This window comes from Nyctibius grandis, chromosome 2 (genome assembly GCF_013368605.1).
Source record: "Nyctibius grandis isolate bNycGra1 chromosome 2, bNycGra1.pri, whole genome shotgun sequence".
Lineage (NCBI taxonomy): Eukaryota > Metazoa > Chordata > Aves > Nyctibiiformes > Nyctibiidae > Nyctibius > Nyctibius grandis.
Window position 1 is genome coordinate 19,264,453 of NC_090659.1, and position 21,084 is coordinate 19,285,536.

Here is a 21,084-nt window from a genome sequence, read left to right on the forward strand (position 1 = left end):
TTCATGTTCATGGCCCCAGAGGCAGGAAAATCTGTTTCTCCTGTGTGGGAGAAGGAGGACACAGTGAGCTTCGGCAAAGGTGTTATCGCAGTTGCCAGGAAAAGGGCCACGCTCCGTCTGTGTGCAGTGATGACTGTGACAGGTCACCAACAGTTCTGGCCCAAATCTCTCAAGAGAATCTGAATGTTTTTAATCTGGTATTATAATTTCTGCAGCCTTGAGGTTCTGCCAGAGGCTACGCTGCAGCTAGGCTAGACGGCTAGGTGCAAAGCCCCAGGTGAAAAAATGTTGATGCTTGGGCAGTGAGTGTGTTTAATATCAAGCTGCCAAACCGATGTGTCCTGGATGATGCTGTAGATAAGAGGAATTCATGTGCAGAGATAGGGCTAAATAATTATAGTTTACTTATTTTTTTCCCCATAATAAAGCAGTGCAACCTCAGAAAATAAATATTTTTAAACTGAGTACAAACTGCACAGAAATAGGAGAAACCACAGTTTTTTTTCTGACTGCAGCATTAAAGACAACTTCTGCCTCACCAGTGGCTCTTGCAGTCCCAAACCTCTGTTAGGCCAGTTTTGATGACTGCATAGCTTCTTTATTTTCAGGGCACATGTAACAGGGGAAGGCCCCGTGGTCTTCTGGGGCTACCACAAGACAGGTGACATATGGCCCAAGTATGAGAACACAGATTGAGATAAAATGAGAATGCATCTGGTGCTTTTCCCAAAACTGAAACCAGTTCTAACCTTTCCCCTTCCTGAGTTTGGAAAATAGATGGAACTGATGCTTTTAAAAGCATGCCTTATCCTTTCCAGCAGCTGTGTTTTGGGTTTCTCTGCTGAATCAGCAAACTTTCAGTACGTGCGCCACAACGCTCAGTTCGGCTGGACTATCTCCAGCGCAGTTTCGGGGGCTGGTGCAATATCTGAAGGGTGGACAAGGAGCTGAAACAGAGGGTCCCTGCCAGGCAGGGCTGCATGGAGACTGTTTCAGGCCTAGCCTAGGCAGAGCAGCTGCAGAGCTGCTTTAAATCACATGTAGACACGTGCATCCCTAAGGGCTTGGGTGCCTCTGAATGCAATCAGGAAGAGGTGAGCTCCACAGCATCTCTTCTGGGTGATATTCAGTACATCTCATAGCCAAAACTGCACTGTGGCACTGTGGACAGATATTTCAGTGTGTCTGTCCTATCAAGGAACCACTGGGAAAGGGAAGGGGACAGTTATTCAAGGTCTACATTGCCTGTCTTTACTGTTTGTCTATGGTAATGGAACTGAGGCAAATCAGAGTCCCGGAGTAGGGCAAGTTGTCTTGTAGATCACAAGGACACTATATTACCATGCCCCAGGGGCCCCTTTCACAGCATTTCATTTAAATATTTCATCCATGGATGCATCTGGATGTAACCCCTCTGTCCTTTCCCAGTGACTGGGTGAGGATTTGAACCTTCGACTGTGCTAGGAGTTTCACGTGGAGCTGTGCTGACGGCTCTGCATCAGCAGCACCTGATTAAAAAATGCTTGCCTTGCTATCCAGGGGTGCCTCTGAACACAGATATTCGTCACTGCTGTTTCACAGAGTGCCTGTCAGGTTGTAGATTTAGCTCCTCCAAGGCTGCTGAAATGCACAGAGCGTTTGATGCATAAATCCCTGCAGTTGTTAGCCACCTTTCCCTTCAAGTTGTTCCCCTTCTCCTCTGGGTCCGATGTCATGTGGACTTGCTGAGGGGGCAGGGATGGGGCAGGGCTGCCTGTGCGAATTCAGCAAAGAGATGCCAGCGCTTTAGTGCAGTTTGTCTCTGAACTGGCAAATCCCATGGATGCTCCAAATTTTCTTTATTCTGAGAGCTGTGCTCTCTTTTCCAAATGGAAAAGATGACATATTTAGGTCTGCTCTCCAGAAGGATGTTTTACCTACAGCTGAGTGCAGTCCCTCAGTTTGCCTGTGCTGAGGCACCAGGAAAAGACTCACGTGCCTAAGATATGTGCTAGTCTCAGGTCCAAGACTTGTGTCCATGCAGAGCTTGGCAGAGCGGTGTCTGACCACCACACCGCTTGGGTGCACAGCGATATACCTCCATCGCTGGAGGTATTTAAAAGATGAGTAGATGTGGTGCTTAGGGACATGGTTTAGTGGTGGACTTGGCAGTGTTAGGTTAATGGTTGGACCTGATGATCTTAAAGGTCTTTTCCAACCAAAACGATTCTGTGATTCTATGATAGAGCAATGAGAGATGCTTGTTCTCCAGCCCCCGAGTGAGGAGCTGGGCTGGCAGATGGCCTGGGGCTGTGATTAGAGCGTGTAACACACTTACCGTGTCTGTAAGTGACAGCCAAATGCTCGCTCCCCTGCCCCCAGCCCAGGTTTTTCCTGGTTGTGGTCTTGCATTTCAGATTGTGTGCCAGGACCGAGGGAGGACATGCTTCTCCCCGGGGGTTGCACACCCAGACATGCTGCAGCTGCTGAAAGCCCTGACATGGAAACTTGAGGTCTGCCTGCACCCATCCTCATAGACCTACTTTGGGACCCTGTGTACCTGCAGCTCCCACCGATTTCTCTGTCTTTTGAGATGACTCCCTGAATGATCCATTGCAAGGCTTGACATACAGTGCAAAGTTTTCCATAGGATTAAAACCCTCTGTAGCATGAAGAATGGGAGACCTTGCAAATGAACCTGAATCCGACTGTTCCTCCAATGAACGAGCTCCGTCTCCCACCACCTCCACCAGTGACAGGGAACTGATCCATGTCATATGGACTCTTCCACTTCGGGAAATCCCACCTAAGCACCTGGCCTGCATATTTACTGTTAGCTGAGAGGGAAAAACCTCTCTTTGCCTTCAGGCACTGCACACCAGCATGAAAACAAGGCTCTTTCCAAAAAAGCCACCCAGCACCTGTTGCTTAGTGCTCAGCTGAAACACTAAGCCCAAATTGGTAACTTTGCAACAGTCTCCATAGTGATTAATTGCAGCTTCGCAGACAGGGCGTCGTGACTTGGCAGGAGAAATCGGATGCAGAAGCAGAAGGCCTCCTTGCTTGTAAAAAAACAGGGAGAGACACATTTGATTCAGCAGACCTGCTCTGTGTTACTGCTGCTGTTCCTCAGCCTCTCCAGGACTGCAGAAGGGGCTGAGGCGGAGATGGAGAATTCCCCCTGTAACCCAAACGAATGATTTCATGGAAGACGACACTTCTCTGCCTACTGCACCTGATCCAAATGCATAAGTGATGAGAAGGCGCAGGCTGACAGCACCGGAGGATGAAAATCCTCTTGGCGTTCGCTGATGCATGTGCTGAGCGATCCCTCCAGGAAACAGGGATGTGGCATCCACCTGAGCCCACTCACTGCCTGTTTTGTGGGATACTTGGGTGAACTTCTTACGAGAATGATTTAAGGATGGTCGAACATTACGGGGAAGAAAGGATGTCATAAAACAAATATCCTCCACTTTTTCTGTCTTTGCAGATGCCTTCTGGGAGAGCCTCGCATCTGTGTACGCAGGCAACTGCTCCTCTTTCCAGCTCATCCTTTTCTCTGGATATTTTCTACTTCTCAAATTGTGGTTGCCAAGACAGCAGCTTGCATGGGCAGTGTCATCTTCAGAGAGTCCTGTCTCATCTTTATTCAGTTTCCTGCAATCCTCTTTGAATGAAGACACCAAATTCCTAGCTTGCAGCCAGATTAGAAAACCGATTAGTTACCTCTGCATCCCATGTTAGAAGGATAGGATTATACGGCAATTACAGAGGATCAGATTCAGCCTATTTAAAGAGATGCTGATGCCTTGGAAACAATTTTTACAAGTATTTTACACTGAACATCCTTACCTCAAATCCTTTCAGGCATGTTAAGTGAAATCTCAAAAGTTGGTTTCTTATAACCATTATGGTTTGTATTTTGTGCTCAGGTGATTAGGGACAAGAAAAGCAAACTGCTGGCAAACCTTGTCATTGTTGGTCTCAAGTCCCAGGCAGCACCATGGTGACGGCACTGCTTAGGCCCAGGTACTGACCTGGAAACATGATATAGCTGTGTGCAGTTTTTTTCATCTTTGAAAGAAAAAGTAATTGATGCATTGGAGCGGCTGCTGTGCCTTCAGAGTTTTAAAGAGCTACTGACTATAGAGTGTTTTTTAATAATTACTAAAACAAGCTGAGGGTTACAGTCATGTATTCAAGCATTTTTAATATATGTGAATATTATTGTACATGAATATATAACTCACAGGTAAGTGTCTGTTACCTGATTCACACACAAAGTAAGTGGGAACAGGCAGGCTTGCAACATGATTAGTTGTTTTCCGTCCCTCGGTGTGTATGTCTGTCTTCCCTAGTCACTTCTGCCCTGATGGCCAGACTCAGCTGCAGTTCACAGGGATGCAGCAGTTGCAGAAATCACATTGTTCCTAGAAGTTTCACGAAAATGCACAGGGAGATAAAGAAGGTAAAGCCTGTACCCTCACAGAGGATGGGCTGCAGGCTGCACTCAGCTTGCAACAGAAACCGGCGTGCCTGCTCAGGACATAGTTGCTGTGACCACCGCAGCCATGGGAAAGCTTCAATCAAAGCCTGTGTCCTCCATGGGCTCCACAGGCCCCGGCCATCGGGCTGATCTGTGGGAGGTTTGTCTTAATTACTCCCTCTGCTCATGCAACTACTCTTTTTTCATTCAGTGGTGCCTCCATCCCACTCCCTTTAAAATGCAACCAGCTACTCCCACTGGCTATTAAGTTTGTCTTCTCAATCCTTCTCAAATCCCTGGCAAGCAACAAGGGCTTTTCTTTTTTTCTTTTTCATTCAGGTTTAAAAATCCTTGTGCACAACTTCTCTGTATTTGTCCTTAATCTATGTTTATTGTATAAGCTACTCCTCCAGGAGCAAGTAGCTATGGGGCTGTAAATATGTCCTAGGGAGGTGTTTTTTTCCAGTGAGAGAGAGCCATGCTTCTGACAGCCATGGAAAGGGGGATAAGATCAAATCTGACTAATGCCTTCTCTGTTGCTCATCAGGCTGGTAACTGAGACGCATGTGCTGATGTTGACCAGCACAGGCCACAGGAGACATTCTTAACCCTGCACTGAGGCACACCTGCACTGCACTGAGCTCATTAAATCAGGCAGTGAAGCTTCCTTCCCAGGTAATGGGGAGAGGCAGGCTCCTGCTCTGAGTCAGCCCATGGAGGAGCACGACTGAATGATCTGCATTTGCCCTGGGAAGGAGCCGACCTGCCTCTGCTGACTGAGGGAGGTGGCTGAGTACCTCCATATATACCTTCGGAGAAGTTGCAGCTTCTAGTAAAATCTGCTTCTTTAGCAACGTTGAGTCAAGTGCACTCAGGCTCCCATTCAACGGGCCTGGTCTCCTGCGGCTTTATTCCTCCTTTATTCCTCAACATGCTGCTGCATAAGCAGTACAAAAATAGCCTGCCTTCCAGCAAGGAGCCTTTCCAAAGCTGCTGTGCTTGAACAGAGGGCAACTGGAAGGGGTGGGGGGAAGAATTTTTTATTTATTCCATGTTACTTGTCTTCCAGTGTTTTTTTTTTTCCTCACTTCTTTGGGAACAGAGAAAGGGGAGAAGGTTGCCATGACTCAGAAGGGCTGCCTAAGAGCAAGCGACCTGCAGAGACTGGGGAAGCCAAGGTTCGGGAAAGGGATTCTCACAGCCAACTGAGACACCAAAACCATAATTTGTTTTCACACATGAGACCGGAGTACCTTAAGAAAGAAACACAAAAAAAAAATACACTCAAAAGCACAAACACTACAGGAAAAGCAATGATCCCAGCAAAGTTTTCTCTAAAAGGAAACCTAATGATGATGGATGCATCAGTTCCATGAGCAACCATCTGTGCTCCTCCAGATAGGCATCTTCTGAAGCAGAAAGGGTGGGTTTCTCCCACAGGACTGGAGCCCAGAAACATCTGAAACGCAGACTCCCTCCTGTTCCTCCCTTTCCGTAGGAAGGAGCTGCATATGCACTGAATGCCAGCAATGCTGCCTTACAGCAACAAGGGCAGGGAACAGCATGGGGTTTGCTGGACAATAAACATCCCGCTGGCACATTATCCTCCTGTGAAGTGTCACACAGATGATCCAAGAACAGTGCTGTTTTATAGCAGCCATTCCCAAGGAGAGAAGCCAAATCTACCAGATCTCTCACCCCCAAAGAGGAGTGGGATACCAGTCCTTGAAGTATCTTGCAGTGCAAGCAGAACTGGTGCTTCTTCATGTTTCACGCTACAGGATCATCCTCCCTCAAATCAGAGAGGTGGGAACTTTTAAAAAAAAAAGAGAAAGTAGAAAATAAATAAAAGTATTTTTAGCTCAAATCCCCACCTGAAGGAAATCGGTGATGCTTCACTGAACTCAGCAGAGGTAAGGTAACTTATGGCTTGCCACAGTAATGAACCAACAGATCTGATCTTGGATTCAGATTCTGACCCAAACATTGGAGATTTTCTTTGGGGTTTTTAACTGTTTCCCTGATGTAATGATATAAAAACTAGCTTAAACAAACAATAAGAATGGTAGTTCTTGGTTTTAATGGTTTGGGTTGGTCAAGTGGATAGAAGGACTCAAGTGGGTAGAAGGACTGCTCTTATCACACATCTAAGGCATCAGAGGACTTGGCAGGACTCCAGGTCTTCAGTGGTTGGTGTTATTTACGTGCATCTTTGTCCTTAAAACTGATGCCTGGACTACCTGTGAAAATAGTTGCTCTGCAAGATTTTAGAAAGTTTCATGATTGCTATTTTTTCCCCTGTAATTTATGCTAATCTGAGAAATAACTGTATTTTAATGTTTACATTTATATTTTAAAATCCAAGACTTCTGCTGGGGTGCCTTAGCTAAGAGAAGCAAATGTTGTTTGTTGTGTTAGCTGATGGTGATACTCTCTCACCACTTGCATGTACGGCAGGGCCCGGGAAGAGGTGAAAGCGGGAAATGAAAGGAGGCGGGGGGAACTTGGGACAGAGCAGCTCTGCTTGTCTGTAGCAGGCAATGTTAAGGGAAGAAGAACAGTCACGGGCTGTAAAGTATCTCCAAATGAAAAGCAGACTGCTAGAGAGCCAAAATTGAAGAAAAATATGTGGACAACCAGAGCAGGGAGAGTTGCTGCTCTGTTGCTAGGTGATAGATCTGTTATCATGCTAATGACAATAAAGGATGATAGTGGTACCAATAAAGCATCTTTCATCTGAGAATTACCAAAGGTTCTCCAGACAGCGAGGCTGTATTATTCCCATTTACCACAGGCACAGACAGAGATGAATTGATTTGCCAAAGGTCACCCAAAGCAGCACTGACGGATTTCAGAATAAGAAATTGTCCTATTTTAGTTCTATTAGGCCAATGACTGCCATAAAACCTTTCTTTGCAATCAATCCCCCCCACTTCATAAATCACCCCCATGTCCCTCTCTCCTGAGGGGACACCCTCCTGCCTTGTTTGTATTTCTTGTCCTGTTTAGATTACAAGCTCTTCTGGCCCTGGAGCATAGCTTACCAAGGATTGTGAAGGGCAGAGCAAACACGTGGGCTGAGCTGTGCTGTTTTGGGGCTGCGTGAACAAGAAGAAAGTACGGGGCCCAGCTGGACATAGCAGGTGTGCAATATAGGATGGGACTGCATTATGAGCCCCACAGTGGCCCTGGGTGGGCTGTGATCTTGGGCTGTGGCTCCTTCATCAGCAGCCTGGGGCACAGGCTCCCTGAGACCCTAGTCTGGTACGATGTCTCCTTGCAACACGTGAGTTGGTGTCTCCTGGTGGCAGGTCTGATATCTACCAAGCTCTTGAGCTGCCCCAAGAACAGGGTTGCTTTTGCTTGGGACATAGGGCGAGGAGCCCTACGCACTTGGCACTTTTCCATCCTCTTGCACTTGGGAGCAGAAACATTGTGATAGGCCTGAAAGCTTCACGTTAGGTGGCACTAGCTTGCTGTCCCTTGCTTGCTGACTTATGACAACAAATTGTGCTAAGCACCCGTTTCTCCCAGATACTCTGACCAGGAAAAATTCAAGGGGCTCCTCACTGACAGCATCTGTGTGACTTCAGGGTGAAGGGCTTCTAGGTTGCCCCTGCATGACTTTGTGTTAGACACTTACCCACACCACAGCCCATGAAATGCCAAGAGAAATGTGAAGAGAAATGCAAATATTCTTCAACCCACCAACTAACAGCTCTCCCTGACTATCTGCACGGCTCTTCCCCACACTGGGGCTCCTTAGGCATGAATCAGTAAAGGCATGAGTCAGGCATAATTTTTCTGTCATTGTTTCCAGTTAGAGATCATGAGGGGAACACAAGCGAGCCTAAATTCTAGAGCTTGCAAGAAAATAGCATTTCTGATTTCCATTTGAAGAACAGAGTTTCCACAATGATGAGGAGCAGCCTGCAATTTCTTGACGAGCTGATGTAGTCTAGCGAGGAGAGCAGGGTGGGAACACAGCAGGGATGCCTACACCGCCGGTTTTACTCTGAGTCATTGTTCCCTCGGGGGTCTGGGCTGGATGTATATCCCACCAGGTGTTTCCTATGGTGCTTCCACAGCCACAAACCCAGCAGCTCCCACTATTTCTAAGAGGAGTACTGGGCCCCTTGCAGGCATAAAAAATAGGCTTTTACAATCTTTGTTTCCTTTTCTTTATGTGTAAAATGGGGACGCATCTCATTTATCTCTGACTGTCTCTGTGAAAGTTTAGCTAGTCTTTCTACAATACAACAGAGACGCAAATTGCATTCGCGGTAGGTGCTAAGCGTTTTAATGACTCTTCTCTCCTGTTTTTTCTGCCTCTCAGAGTCTTGGCAAGTTTCCTCAGTCTCACGTATTTCAGCGCAGGAGGACAGAGCCCCAAAATAACTGAAGCGCAGGAGCCACACAGCAGCTTTGTGGTTTTTGTTCAAATTATGTAAAAGACCAAGACACTTTAAAACCTCAGGGCATGACTGTAAAATAGATCCTACTGGACTGCTACATCCTCCTAATTGATGTAAGGCTGCCACTGACTAGCTAAAAAAAAGTCTACATTAGCCCCAGTCCAGCAAAACATGTTATAGACATGAACTTAAGGTTAACATGTGCTTTACTGGATTGAACTGTTTTCCCTTTCCATGGGAAAGAAAAAAACAAAACACCAAAAACCCAAAAATCTGAACTGGCACTTTTTTAGGTGAATGCACACCCTGCATTCACCAAGCAGGGATATTAGGAGCAGTGGAGTGGGGTAAAGCCAGCTAAGAAAAACTCTACTGGCAGCCTTACAGCACTTACCACGTAAGCACTGCTCTTAGACTTGATGCTATGCATGAGCGTGGCTTGCAGGGGAGCCTGGAAGCTCTGCATATGATGAACTCTTTCCAAAAGGTGGAGATGCCAGATGGATGGGTAAAGCGAGCACTCTGAAACTTCCCCTGTGCTGCTCCTCTGTGGGTGATAGCTCAGTTCTGCAGAGAGCAGCTGCAAACGGACGCGGTGTCTTTGGTGAGACGCATCCTCTCTTTCTTCCCTAAGCTTCAGGGACTTGTCCCCATGGAGAGTATGCTGGCAGCAAGGCTTAAGTAGGTAGTATTTTAACAAATGAATTTGGTGAGATACAGCAGTCACTTCTCCCAGCAGCTCTCCTGACTCTTGAGTTTCCAGTTTCGTTGCACACAGTGCACCCCACACTCCACATGGCCCGGGGAGCATGATGGGGAAGAGGCCATGTCTCAAGCTGCAGCTGGGAAAATACCTTCTTGCAAGGTTCCGTGAGCACTTTCTCTAGAAAGGCTTGTCCCCAGCAGCAGTGCTATGCCAGGACCCTGTGACCATGTCCCATGGGCCAGGCCCAGCACCTGAGCTCTCCCGTGAGCTGTCAGAGGGGACAGGGCGAAATAGTCCTACCAAGGAGTTAGATGCAGGGATGGGGTGTAGAGGGAGGGAGGTGGAACAAGCTGATCTTAGACAGAATTGTTTAAAACTTGGCAGTTGGGATAATCTGTGATAATAAAACTCCCACACCTTCACTCCCAAATCATGACCGAGAGAAACAACGCTTATTTTCAAACCAGCCCTGCAATCCAGATAAGGATTCTGCGCAACACCCAGGAACAAATTTATATTTGGGACACTAGGAGGAGGTTAAACAGAAAAAATAACCCCAAGCCTACACTACCATTTTCTGTTATTCTCCAGATTTGGATAAAAAATGGTATACCCAAACTGGTTCAGAATTGCTCCAGGTTTGCACCAGTTGCTCAGTGTGGGGTCTGGACTGTGTTGCAGACAAGTAAGGAGCACCTGAACAGTAGGACCTGAACTATTTGCCTTTGACTTGCAGCCAAGGCTTTCCTTAGGTGGCCCCTTTCCAAAAGCAGCATGAGATTTCTCTCTCAGCAACAGCCCTGGTGGAAGGCAGACTGCTAGACAAGGTCCTGCAGATATATCCCATATAAATCTGTTTCACAGCCAAGCTCTCTCCACATCCCACCTTTCCCTTTGGCAGCCCCCTTCAAGCCCCTCTCCAACAGCAGCCCTGGGCTCACTCTTAACCCTAAGGCTAATCCTAACCTCACCTAAACAGTAATGGATGGCCAACCTTTGGAGAGGGTAACCAGACAAAATACATCTCACTGCCAAGCTCTCTCAGCAACCCACACTTCCCTTTCCATCCTGGTGTCAAATGCAGCTCCATGATTTCTCCCTCTCTCAATGCTAACCCTAACGCTAACTGGCAATTGACTTATGGGCAAGGAGCCCCAGGCGTTGCCCTGGGCAAAAAAATACCTTGCATCCAAGTTCTCTTGGCAGCCCACGCTTCCCTTCCGCAGATGCCTTCTCCACCCCAAGACAATAGCAACTCCAGCCATCTCCATTTCTTAACCCAAACCCAAACCCAAACCCAAACTCCAAACCTAACACTAACTGATGATCAACATTTGGACAAGGTGCCATAGACATTGGCCAAATTAGAAAAATAACTCACAGCCAAATTCTCTTGGCACCACACTTCCTCTGAGCAGTCCCTTTCCATCTCCAAGCCAACTGCAACTCCAGGCTGCCTTACTTCCTCAACCCTAGCCCTACCCCTAAACCTTATGTGAGGAACAGCCTTTGGACATGGGCCTCCAGATAACCCATACAAAAAGTATCTCATAGCCAAGCTCTCTATCAGACACCTTTCCCACTGCACACAATAACTGTACTTCCATGCTACCTCCATCCCTCAACCTTAATCCTAACTGTAACCCTCCATGAAGGCTGACCTTTGGACAGGTCATCCATACAGCCCAAACAAAAAAATCTTACAATCAAGCTCTCTTGGCAGCCATCAGTTCCCTTGGGCAGCTCTTTTCCATCCACGTGAAAGCTGAACATCCACGCCCTCTCTGTCTTTCGACCATAATGTTAATGGCCAACCTAACGGTAACATGAAGATTTACCTTCAGACAAGGTCATTTAAATGTTGCCCTAAGGAAAAATATCTCACAGCCAAGCTCTCTGAGCAACCCGTAATATCCGTGGCCAGTCCCTTTCCATCCTAATTCCAACTGCAAGTCCTTGAATTCTTCCTCTTTCAAATGTAGTCCTAACTGATGATCAAACTTGGGGCTTTGCCCAAGTTGAAAAATATCTCACAGTCAACCTCTCCTGTCAACCCACACTTCCCTTTCTACCCGTGCTCTAATTGCACCTCCAGGCTTTTTCTGTCAGCCTCTCTAAACCCAAAACCTTATCCTAACTCTAACGATAATTGATGGACAGGCTTTGTGCAAGGCCCTCCAGACACAGCCTAGACGCCACACAGCCGAGCCCTCTTTGCAGCCCATAGTTCCCTTCCTTTCTCACCAACTGCACCTCCAGGCTTTCTTTGTCTCTCCAGCTTTACTAAGGGCTTGGTTTTCTCCCTGACCCCTCTTGTTTTCTCCCTGTTGCACACTGCAGCAATGGCTTCAGGATTTTTTACTCCTGATGTTCATTTTTTTCACAGATGCTGAACACACTTCCACATGAAGGTTGAAAGGTCTGCGTGCCTTTCTGAACAAACTAGGGTTTGGTTGTCCGTATCACTCAGGGTCTGGGCACTTTGTCCCAGCCTGTCTCTTCCCATCCTGCATTTTCAGTATTTTGACTGAAATCTTTATCAGTGACCAGCTGTCTGCGAAGTTTTAAGCTGCCAATTTTTCAAGGCAAAGCTATAAATTCTATTTTAAGGTGAAACCACTGAAATGAAGGATAGGACTCGTTTTTCCTCTACACAGCACCTGAAGCTGACGTGGCCCACAAGTGTTGATTGCTTTCCAAGCTTGTCGCTTGAGTCTGCTGTGAAAAGAGAGACAGGGGACAAATATCTGCTGGGAAAACAGAGGCAGGGGTAGGATTTTATAGAACTCTTGAGGCACAGATGAAGCTCTGGGTGTGTGTCGTCCACATGCACATATCTGCTAACCAGGATCACCAGGATTTGGGAATCCTAGCACTTTCCTTTGGGAAGATCCCACAAGTTGTGGGAAAGAGTTAAAGAGCCTGAAATAAAAATACTGTTTGTTTAAATATTTGGAAGGAAACAAAGAGAACAGGATTTTAGAGGAATGAACAATGCATGCCTGTCCCAGCTAAAGCCCTGTGAGAGAGCTGCTTGTTGCTTTAATATATTATGTGGGTAGCTGGAATTCCTGGAAGACTTCGTCAAGGACCAGTGAGGAATTTATGCTAAGTGCTGTGCAAATACCCACAATGAAGGTGATTCCTCTCCCAAGGATACTGCAGCCTACAGCAAACAAATGGAGAAGAACAGAGTAACAAGGAGTTAATTTTGGTTAGTGTGATAAACTGTCTTCTCCGCATCCAGAAGTTGTGTCTATTTTTTGCAGGCGCTGCAAAAAAGGAGCATTTATGTGGGGATTAGGAGGAAAAGTCTAAATTAGTTTTACAGATGCTTAGAGGGTTTTTCCCCTCAGGTACCATGGGGAAGTCAGGCAGGGTCTGTTAATACAATGCATGTAGTTCTCCTCACGGGCCCCTCAGAGATGGGAGATGACCCACCGGCACTGAAGTGAGACGGGAGGCTGGGTAGGGGCCACCGGGCACCTCGCGTGTGATGGTGGTGAAGATGGGTGGCCAGAGGGTGGGCTAGATCCTATGTTCATCTCCCTCAGATCCCCACAGGGACCATGTAATATATCAGCCTGCTTTGCATCAAACAGCTGTCTGACAACAGCCTTCCTGAAAGCAAGGAAAAAAAAGAAAGCAGAGAGTCCTTAAAATTCAGGCACTGGCTCTTGCTTTTGTCAATTGCTCTTGTCAAAGCCCATTTGTCAGAGGCTCTGCAGGCTGTCACATCACACGGTCAGCACCCGTGGCTCCTCCGCTGTCCCACAATAACATTCACAGCGACGAAAGACTGAGCCATTCTTCCTCCCCATCTCCTTGTTTTTTTTCTTTATTAACCAATGTTCATTTATTAAACTGGCATTCATACAGTAAAAATTCCTACAATCAGATGAACGTGCTGTCTTCGTAAATGATGATGCAGTAGGTCCAGATCCGCCCTAGTATAAAAGAGTCCACATAGCAATAATACAGCAGCAAAGGATGCGCTAGAAACATCATTTCGGTGATTGCATGGATTGCAAAATGGTGCCACTTGTTTCATTAACTCGTGTTAGCCTTGCACAGCCACACACATGCCAGGCTGCCTTGAAAGAGAACTGAAAGGCGTTATGGTCTCAGCTTTCCCAGCAAGTGATGGCCCCCGGCAAATGTTTCTGAATCCAAATGTCTTCTGTTACCTAAGCCTGAAATATCCCTCCATGGTACCTCATGTCTGTATGTGCCTCTGGCTGATTTCTACTATCTATTATTTCTGTGTCCGATACTCATGTTTTCCTGAGTTTGATAGGTATAATACAGGCATAATGATATTTTCTGTTAATTCTGCACTTGACAGGAGCATGCAATACTGCTCTGTGTTGGTTGGTTGTTTGTTATTTATGATGGTAACTTTTTCCTTGGAGGAGGAAGGATGGCAATTCCAATGGCTTGTTATAATTCACTGTTCATTTTTTTCCTTTAAAATCATAAATGAAGGTGGGGGGTTCTAATATTGCACTATCCTACTTTTAGAGGTCAAGTTCCTATTAATCTACAGTTTTGTCTGTGGAGCAGCTCGGTGCCAATGGGATAATTAAAGTGGATGGAGCCTTCCAGATTAGGCAACAGCAGATAATGCAAAATTTAGACGGGGAAACTTGCAATGTGCCACGTGCCGTGATCTGGTTAAAATCACTGGGAGGCTTGCGTAAAGACTGAGGGCCAGACCCGACGCTGATAAAAACCACCTCAGCAGAGTCAGCATGATTGGCATTGAGTAGGAACATGGCCCAAGTGCCAGGTGGCCCAAGTGCCAGGTGGCCCTAGGACAGCCCTCAGTCTGCAAGATGCTTACCTGCTGAGCATACGGGAGCTCTGCCCTTCCCATTTGGCCCACGAGAGTGGGTTTCCTTGTATACAAGCATAAGGAATGAATTGCTGTGAGGGGGTCTAGTTGCAGAGATGTGTCTGTCTGAGCTGCCGTGAGCCAGGCTGAGTTGATTTATTGCCCCAGCTTGCAGCCCTGTTTGCCTGCCAGACCCCTCAGGGCAGGGCTGGTGGGCTGGGTGGTGTGCTACCCCTTGGCCACCTATGATGCGAGTCACCATCAGACCCAATGCCACACCACCTCCTTGGTTACCCCTGCAACAGGGGCGACAACTTTCATCAATGGCCAGAGCAAGAGTGATAAACGTTTAGATGACCCCAGCACAGATGACCAGGGCTGGAGGCAGCCCTGTTTATCAGTAGTTAATGCTGCTACAGGTTTCTTTCCCAAAGTCCCCATTCAGAAGGGCCTCTGTCAGGAGCCATCACCTCCACAGCAAGATGTTAAATTACTGCATGCAGAGGGAGAGTGTTGTTTTGGACAGCACATTATGGCAGCAAAATGGACAGAAGCCTCTTTACCAGCTGATTTTATGATGTTCTCCTCTAGGCATCAGGTGTGGAAAAGCCATTCACTTCGTCCTCAGCACAGGGATTTTTATATAAAATGGATGCTACACCATATATAGCTATGTCATGATGATTGTAGGACATATTGGCATTACACATCCCACTTGACATGCCCTATGAACGTGGGCTGAGTAATTTCAGGTTGTATTTAAATAAAAGTGACTCTATTTTTCCTGCAAGCACAAGTCAGTTAAAAATATCCTATGGTTACTGCTTTGAAAATGCCTTAAAACCAACTTAATCTGGTCACAAAGACAGAGCGATGGTGACAGTCACATTAAAATACTCAGCGGCAGAGCATGCCCACACAGAGGTCAGTCCCTTCACGTCAATGGGAGCAGACCTTGCCGTGAGGAGAGGTAGGCTGTATTTCCCCAGCCACCACAGCCGCCCCACTGACCCCACCAGCTGCCCCTGCCGCTTCCTGGACCGCTGGTGAAGAGGCAGATGCTGAAGCCTTTGTGGAGGCATGCCCAATGCTACCAGAGACTAAGCACAGGACAGAAAAATCTCTGCCTTTGGACTCTCGTAGTACGTGCTTGAGCTACAGATGTGCTGTCCATCTCCGTCCCCAGGTCCGGTCCAGTCCCAGTGCCTCAGCCCCCCCAGGGATGCAGACCTCCCTTTGGAGGCTCAGGTTGCAAGTTTACAACCTGTCTTCCCTGTGCTCCTCACCTTTGACTCTCCTTGCTAAAAAAGCCAACCCAGACATAATCAGGGCTCTGGGTGCACAGTGCCAGATGGCCCTGAGCAGCCTCGCTTGGCACCCCCATGCACACCCCTGTCCACAGGAGCCCCATTGGCAGCTCCCAAGACCTGTCTCATGCTGCATTGCAGGTCACCTGTGCCCACGCCTGCTCCCCCCGCCCTGCCTCACTCACTGAGTTCCCTGGATGGACAAAAAGAGAACGATTTCACATTTTATCATGGTTTGTATGATATTAAAAATCTTGTTGGGAGAGCTGGCTTTCAGCTTTTCAGTTTTCCTTCCCTTCTGTTCATTCACTTACAAATACGCTTCCACTCTTCTTTTCCAACTTTGTCACTAAAGAGGATAGAAAAGTTGCCCCCAGGTGAGGGTATCCCATCAGGTGACTAAACAAAGCAGTTGGTTATCATCTCTCTGTCACTGGCACAGGACGCTATGTCACAGGATAGGTAATACAGAGGAAGCTTTCAGTGAGGCTGAACACCACTCATCTCTCTGATGGATGGTACAGCAACTGCCAAAGTTGCCACTGGCCTTTTTCCTGTCATTTTACCCCTTCTGGCAGGACATGACTGTTGTTCAGAAAACATCCCAAGCACTGAAGATATCAACGCAATTCCACAAAGTTCCTGTTCCCTCGCCCGGGATCCCAGGTCCCCAACAAATGTTATCGAAACCAGAGACAAACACACTCCGATTAGTTTTATATGCACAGCAAAATCTCCTTCCTTATTAAACAGCTGAAGCAGCATTCCCATGCTGTTCCCATCTGCCTTAATCCCCCGTGACGAAAGGCTACTGAAATTGCACGAGTCTTTCTAGAAACCATCAGGCAGGATTAACCTCCCCCCATCCCCAGCCCCTCTCAGGGCTGCCCCTCCATCAGGGCTGGAGGTTGAGCCTCTTTCAGCGAGGACGGCCTCGCAGACGCTCCTGCGTGTGCTGAAAGAGGCTCCTCTGGTTCTGATAAATACCAGGGCTTCGGGCCAGTGCGTTTGTACTCTTGCTATGGGGGATTCCTCCTGCCAAATACTCCACACACCAACATAATTTATGTGCTGCAGTGCTAGCTGGAAGTCAGTCAAGTCCTTTGCTCGTCTTCCAGAAAACGAGAAACAACATTCTGTCCACCTGGCTGTGTCATCCCTAACCTTGTGCTGCGGTAATTTGCGGGGAAGAAAGCTTGCAAGGCGGCTGGACCCTTTCCAGTGCATTTTGGCAGCACGAGATACAGCGTATGGGCCTGGAGCCACACTGCACGTTGCACAGGGCTGGCCAGCTTGGCCAGGCAGCTCTCGCGTGTGAGGCAAGGGCGAGCACTGGTGAGGTGCTCCCATGGCTTTGCTGCGGCAAGCTGGTAGTTCAGATGTGCCCGCAGCTATTGCACGGCTTCAGGGAGGTCATGTCAGTGTTGTCCTCAGTGAGCCCTAGCAGTACAAAGAGCAAACCCGGTGAATTTGCAATGCGGCTTTGTGCTCCCTTGTTTACCAAAAACACTTCAACATTTTATACCAAGGTCCTGCTTGTAGCTCTGTGATTTTTTATTGAGAAGTCCGGGCGAATTCCCAAGTGCCTTGCTCTACTGAAGGCCAGAGGAAAGCTCCTGCTGACTTCAGTGGCTGTATCACTGTCCTCCAGTTGCTCCATGCCCACTGCAGGGGAGGACATTAAAGGCTGAACATGGTCCTGATTAATATTGTTTCTGTTACTATGCTCATAGCCAGTCTTGGTTAAAGCTTTCATTCGCCAGCTAATTTTTAATCACTGACATTAGGTTTGTCCATAAAACTGAGAACTTGGTGGTTGAACCCAAGAGGAGTTTCCCCACACTGGTGACATTCTGTGAGGGTCTCCTTTGTCTAATTACTAAGGTCTACTGTGCAGAGTGTTTATTGCCATCTGAAGAATGGTACTACAGGCCTGTAGACTGGTGCTACAGGCAGGGCTTTGGGTTCTTTGATAATGCCTGGTTTTATAAGACACCAGGCGTGACGGTAATACATGGGAAAGGTTTATGTCGCAGGGGCAAAAGGGTTCTGGGACAGGAATTAGCAGGGCTCATTCGGAGAGCTTTAAACTAGATTCGAAGGGGGATGGGGTAGTAGCTGGGCTTGCACCACTGGGGCAACGCTCTAGTGTTGAGGTAGACCAGGAGGCCTCCCATCCCCCTGGGGTGAAATCGGTGTGCTCAGCTTGCTCCCTGAAATGCCTGTACACCAATGCACGCAGCATGGGGAATAAACAGGAGGAGTTAGAAATCCGTGTTCGGTCGGGGGGCTATGATCTAGTGGCAATTACAGAGACTTGGTGGGACACCTCACATGACTGGAATGTGGTCATGGATGGCTATGTCCTGTTCAGGAAAGACAGGCCGCTAAGGAGAGGTGATGGAGTTGCTCTTTATGTGAGTGAGCAGCTAGAATGTATTGAGTTCTGTCCAGGGGCGGATCAGGAGCGAGTTGAGAGTTTGTGGGTGCGAATTAAGGGGCAGGCTGGCAGGGGTGATACTGTTGTGGGTGTCTATTACAGGCCACCGGATCAGGATGAGGAGGGTGATGAGGCCTTCTACAGGCAGCTGAGAGCAGTCTCTCAATTACAGGGCCTGGTTGTCATGGGGGATTTCAACTACCCTGATATTTGCTGGGAGGCCTACTCAGCCAGCCATCCTCAGTCCAGGAGGTTCCTCCAGTGCACTGATGATAACTTTCTGATGCAAATGGTGGATGAGCCAACTAGGAGAGGAGCACTGCTGGATCTTATCCTCACTAACAAGGAGGGTCTGGTTGAAGCAGTGAAGGTTGAGGGCAGCCTTGGTTGTAGCATCCATGAGATGGTAGAGTTCAGGATCTCATGTGGCAGGAACAGAATAGCTAGCAGAATTACAACCCTGGACTTCAGTAGGGCCAACTTTGGCCTTTTCAAGCAATTGCTAGGGGAAATCCCATGGGACAGGGTACTAGAAGGTAAGGGGGCCCAAGATAGTTGGTTAGCATTCAAGGACTGCTTCTTCCGAGCTCAAGATCAGAGCATCCCAACAAGTAGGAAGTCAAGGAAGGGTACCAGGAGACCTGCATGGTTAAACAGGGAACTGCTGGGCAAACTCAAGTGGAAGAAGAGGGTGTACAGATCATGGAAGGAAGGGCTGGCCACTTGGGAGGAATATAAGTCTGTTGTCAGAGGATGTAGGGAGGCAACTAGGAAAGCTAAGGCCTCCTTGGAATTAAACCTTGCAAGAGAGGTCAAGGACAACAGAAAGGGCTTCTTCAGATACATTGCAGGTAAAGCCAACACTAGAGGCAATGTAGGCCCACTGATGAATGAGGTGGGGGCCCTGGAAACAGAGGATAAAAAGAAAGCAGAGTTACTGAATGCCTTCTTTGCCTCTGTCTATACTGCTGGAGACTGTCCTGAGGAGCCCCGGACCCCTGAGGCCCCAGAAGAAGTCAGGATAGAGGAGGAGTCTGTCTTGGTTGATGAGGGCTGGGTCAGGGACCAACTAAGCAATCTGGACGCCCATAAATCCATGGGCCCTGATGGGATGCACCCGCGGGTGCTGAGGGAGCTGGCGGAAGTCATTGCTAGGCCACTCTCCGTCATCTTTGCTAAGTCGTGGGCAACGGGAGAGGTGCCTGAGGACTGGAGGAAAGCGAATGTCACTCCAGTCTTCAAAAAGGGCAAGAAGGAGAACCCGGGTAACTATAGACCGGTCAGCCTCACCTCCATCCCCGGAAAGGTGATGGAACAACTTGTCCTTGGTGCTGTCTCTAGGCACATCAAGAATAGGGGGATCATTAGGGGCACTCAACATGGCTTCACCAAGGGGAAGTCATGCTTAACCAACTTGATAGCCTTTTATGAGGACATAACCCGGTGGATAGATGATGGTAAAGCTGTGGATGTGGTCTATCTTGATTTCAGTAAAGCGTTTGACACGGTCTCCCACAGCATCCTCGCAGCTAAACTGAGGAAGTGTGGTCTGGATGATCGGGTAGTGAGGTGGATTGTGAACTGGCTGAAGGAAAGAATCCAGAGAGTGGTGCTCAATGGGACAGAGTCCAGTTGGAGGCCTGTGTCTAGTGGAGTCCCTCAAGGGTCGGTACTGGGACCAGTTCTATTCAATATATTCATTAATGACTTGGATGAGGGATTAGAGTGCACTGTCAGCAAGTTCGCTGATGACACAAAACTGGGAGGAGTGGCTGACACAACGGAAGGCTGCGCAGCCATTCAGAGGGACCTAGACAGGCTGGAGAGTTGGGCAGGGAGAAACTTAATGAAGTGTAACAAGGGCAAGTGTAGAGTCCTGCATCTGGGCAAGAACAACCCCATGTACCAGTACAAGTTGGGGACAGAGCTGTTGGAGAGCAGCGTAGGGGAAAGGGACCTGGGGGTCCTAGTGGACAGCAGGATGACCATGAGCCAGCAGTGTGCCCTTGTGGCCAAGAAGGCCAATGGCATCCTGGGGTGTATTAGAAGGGGTGTGGTTAGCAGGTCGAGAGAGGTTCTCTTCCCCCTCTACTCCGCCCTGGTGAGGCCGCATCTGGAATATTGTGTCCAGTTCTGGGCCCCTCAGTTCAAGAAGGACAGGGAACTGCTAGAGAGAGTCCAGCGCAGAGCCACAAAGATGATTAAGGGAGTGGAACATCTCCCTTATGAGGAGAGGCTGAGGGAGCTGGGTCTCTTTAGCTTAGAGAAGAGGAGACTGAGGGGTGACCTCATTAATGTTTATAAATATGTAAAGGGCAAGTGTCATGAGGATGGAGCCAGGCTCTTCTCAGTGACATCCCTTGACAGGACAAGGGGCAATGGGTGCAAGCTGGAACACAGGAGGTTCCACTTAAATATGAGGAAAAACTTCTTTATGGTGAGGGTGACCGAACACTGGAACAGGCTGCCCAGAGAGGTTGTGGAGTCTCCTTCTCTGGAGACATTCAAAACCCACCTGGACGCGTTCCTGTGTGATATGGTCTAGGTAATCCTGCTCCGGCAGGGGGATTGGACTAGATGATCTTTCGAGGTCCCTTCCAATCCCTAACATTCTGTGATTCTGTGATTCTGTGAAGAAGTAGCTACTCACCCTAGAAAGGAAAACTCATGATTCTGTTGATTTAAATTATTACAATTATTTATGAAACCTTACCCTCATAGACAACAAATGTTCAGTCCACAAATTGTATTTTCTCTCATGCAACTGCTGTACAACACACAGAGCCATGAACTTGACTGCTCAGGAAAAGTGGAGCATGTTCCTGTTATCGTCACGATCATCCTAGTTGCAGAATGGGATTCAGTTACTCCTAAGCAAGTTATAAATACAGCCAGCTGCGTGATCCAGACCCAG